Below are 4238 nucleotides of genomic sequence, written 5' to 3' on the forward strand. Positions count from 1 at the left end.
GCCCATTAAAAAAAAAAAAGGAAGCTATACTACAATATAAAATTCAAAAAGGTGCCTTATTTCACAATGGAAACTCTGAAGGAACTGTCTTTTCTATATAAAGAGGCAAAAACTTGAAACAGAAAATATTCTGTATAAGATGTGAACAAAATAAATAGCTTGAAAAATCAAAAAAGGACACACTTCTGCTTATATAGCAAGTCTGGGAGACGAAACTTATGCATGTAGGATTTTCTTTTTTTGTCGCTGTGGTTCTTGGGGCACCCTGGGGTACTCTTGATGAGAAAGAGGAAATAATTTAGGTTGTGCCAACTTAACGATCGCAGTATAGTAGGCTATATGCATTAGTTCTAATTCTAACTTGAAGTACAGCACAAAATGAGAGAGTTTTGTCAAGGGCAAATGTCCCAAAAATATCTTTATCAGCAATGAGAGGTGAGGCTATCCAGTATGGGATTTTAAAAGTGAAAGAAATAACAAACTCGAGTTGGATCGGTAGCGGGAGCGGAGAGCGGACCCCAGAGAGCCCTGAGCAGCCCCACCGCCGCCGCCGGCCTAGTTACCATCACATCCCGGGAGGAGCCGCAGCTGCCGCAGCCGGCCCCAGTCACCATCACCGCAACCATGAGCAGCGAGGCCGAGACCCAGCAGCCGCCCGCCGCCCCCGCCCTCAGCGCCGCCGACACCAAGCCCGGCACTACGGGCAGCGGCGCAGGGAGCGGTGGCCCGGGCGGCCTCACATCAGCGGCGCCTGCCAGCGGGGACAAAAAGGTCATCGCAACGAAGGTTTTGGGAACAGTAAAATGGTTCAATGTAAGGAACGGATATGGTTTCATCAACAGGAATGACACCAAGGAAGATGCATTTGTACACCAGACTGCCATAAAGACGAATAACCCCAGGAAGTGTCTTCCCAGTGTAGGAGATGGAGAGACTGTGGAGTTTGATGTTGTTGAAGGAGAAAAGGGTGCGGAGGCAGCAAATGTTACAGGTCCTGGTGGCTCCAGTTCAAGGCAGTCAATACGCAGCAGACCGTAACCATTACAGACGCTATCCACGTCGTAGGGGTCCTCCACGCAATTACCAGCAAAATTACCAGACTAGTGAGAGTGGGGAAAAGAACGAGGGATCAGAGAGCGCTCCCGAAGGCCAGGCCCAACAACGCCGGCCCTGCCGCAGGCGAAGGTTCCCACCTGACTACACGCGGAGACCCGTCCACCGCAATATTCCAACCCTCCTGTGCAGGGAGAAGTGATGGAGGGTGCTGACAACCAGGGTGCAGGAGAACAAGGGAGACCAGTGAGGCAGCGTATGTATCGGGGATATAGACCACGATTCCGCAGGGGCCCTCCTCGCCAAAGACAGCCTAGGGAGGACAGCAGTGAAGAGGAGAAAGAAATTCAAGGAGATGAGACCCAAGGTCAGCAGCCACCTCAACGTCGGTACCGCCGCAACTTCAATTACCGACGCAGATGCCCAGAAAACCCTAAACCACAAGATGGCAAAGAGACAAAAGCAGCCGATCCACCAGCTGAGAATTCGTCCGCTGCCCAGGCTGAGCAGGGCGGGGCTGAGTAAACGCCGGCTTACCATCTCTACCATCACCCGGTTTAGTCATCCAAGAAGAAGAAATAAGAAATTCCAGCAATAAGAAATGAACAAAAGATTGGAGCTGAAGACCTTAAGTGCTCCCTTTTGCCCATTGACCAGATAAACAGAATTATCTGCATTATCTATGCAGCATGGGGTTTTTATTATTTTTACCTAAAGATGTCTCTTTTTGGTAATAACAAACAGGTTTTTTAAAAAAGCCTGGTTTTTCTCAATACGCCTTTAAAGGTTTTTAAATTGTTTCATATCTGGTCAAGTTGAGATTTTTAAGAATTTCGTTTTTAATTTGTAATAAAAGTTTACAACTTGATTTTTTCAAAAAAGTCAACAAACTGCAAGCACCTGTTAATAAAGGTCTTAAATAATTTTAAAAAAAGAAAGAAAAGAAAAAAATAACAAACTCACAACTTTCCTAAAAGTCTACTCATATTAATCAATTTCTGTATTTCTAAATGTGGTCTGGGTACAACAAGATGTCATCGTTTTATTTTTCTTCATTGTCCTTTCAGTTTACATAGTCTTGTTTTTTCCTATTGCAAAATAAAATTTTGGATATGTCCTATAACTTTTCTGATCTATTTTAGTTAGAAGGATCTCCCTCAGTTCACTAAATAAATTACAGTCTCAATAATGAATTTTTTTCTCTTTATACTGCAACCACCATTCTGGAATCCCCACAGACTAGAAAGGAGAAATTACTACTGCTTGAATTGCCTGTACCAACGGAGATTGACCACTTTCCTTTATGATTTCAGTGTCCTTAGTTCCTGTTTCATTGTTTCAGTTTCTGAGTCCTGAGCATGAACTGAGAGAGATCACCATGATACATTTTCATTTCTAAGTATGAGCAATTAAGAGAAACTTACTATCTGTTTGAGGGAAAATCAGCAAGTGGAGCAAATGGCTTCTACTGAAACACAATAAATGTGGAAGGATTTAAGGTCTCAGCATTTTCAATGAAATCTGATCATTGATAATAAAAAGATGCAGTAATAAAATGAAACTCTGAGGAAAATAATTATTGAATATTAACCTGTTCCAGCAAAAATCTCAAAATACGATTTTGGAAATGAAAAGAATTTCAAGAGAAAAAGAATAGAAAAAATGATAAGAGTTTATCACAAGATTTTAAATTAAATGAGGAACTAGGGCTTGAGAATGAAGAAAGAATAAAACATAAATGACATCATATACATGAGATCAAATAATTTTTAAAATAAAAGTTTCAAATAGAAAACAAATGACAGGAGGTTGTTTTTCCATCTGGAAATAAAATTTAAAAATTATACAATTTTATCATTCTGAACTTCGGTTCCCATATTCCCAAAACTTCCACCTTTCAAAAATTTTTCTGTTTGCATGTTCATTTACATATTAGTTCACTCCACTCATTCCTGTGTTAATTTATTTAACCAACATTTACTAGAAAATCATGCTTAAGAGCACTAGGCACACAAATTTTTTTAAGATGGTGTTCTTGCTTTTAAGAGTTTCATGTTGGGAGGATACCATGCCATAATACATATGAATGTTTGCAGCTCAGAGGCAGGCACCTGGCAAAACAAATGTCAATTTCCTTATTTCATTGCCATATCCCATACACACTCTCCATTATAGTGAAAATAATCATAAGAGCTAGTTTTGTGATGGGAACTAGATTTTATGTGATAGAGGTTTATCTGCAATATATTGCAGATAAGGTAATAGTATCATACCTTATTTTGCAGTAAACCATTTTATTCCATTTTCCTTCAACATAGAAACATTTCTATATGAAATGAATTTATATTGAAGCAAATATTTTTAATAGAAAAGAAAACCTATTCATCCTCACTGATCATGCCATTTTAAATATATTTAAAATAATTTAAGTTATATGGGAGCTGGAATTGCACCAACGGCAGCTGAGGGGTCTATATTGTATATGTACCTGTTGCCCTATCACTTCTTCCTGAAATTGATTCATGTGATTCTATTTTCTCAAGATTTTAAACATTCCAAGAATAGGGGCCATGCCACTTTTCCTTTAATTAGGTTTCCAGTGCTTAATAATTACTGTAGGCAGATATTAACTATGAATGGTGACTGCCTCACTTTATAATATGCCTATATGTCCAACCTATGCTAATCTACATTGTGCAAAGGGTAATTCATTTAGAGGTCAACATTTTCATATGCCTTTATTAATATCCTTCAAGAGCGAAGTCTTCTCTGGGAAGTTTCAGTTAAATTCTGGTTAGTGTTTAGTTAGCATTTCAGAAATTTGTATGTGATACCAATGATAAAGAGGAAACAAATAACTAAGAAATCTCCACAAAGGCGTATCTCCACCTGATACGTGTTTATTTTGTAAAATTTGTATTGCATAACCTTTTAAATGTACATTTAAAATTTTTATACTTATAAAGTTAAAATATTTCTAAATTTCCCTGAAAATTGACAATCATCTTGTTGTCAATCACATATTTTAATTGTCAAAAGTGTTGTCATTTTTAACTTTTGAAAGTCCATGGACACGTTTTCCCCATGACAATATTAATGCTCCTTATTAAAGATGTCGTTATCCCAGTTTGGGGCAGAATTGTAAGCAATATTATATAAATGTGAAGTACTGCATATTTATACCT

General features: G+C 38.6%; 1 pseudogene; it reads left to right on the forward strand.

The window, feature by feature from the left end:
- The first annotated feature begins 501 nt into the window (after nt 1-501).
- LOC101039280 (Y-box-binding protein 1-like) lies at nt 502-1578 on the forward strand (annotated as a pseudogene).
- The last annotated feature ends 2660 nt before the right edge of the window (nt 1579-4238 follow it).

The sequence above is a fragment of the Saimiri boliviensis genome, chromosome 3, assembly GCF_048565385.1.
Source record: "Saimiri boliviensis isolate mSaiBol1 chromosome 3, mSaiBol1.pri, whole genome shotgun sequence".
NCBI classification, from domain to species: domain Eukaryota; kingdom Metazoa; phylum Chordata; class Mammalia; order Primates; family Cebidae; genus Saimiri; species Saimiri boliviensis.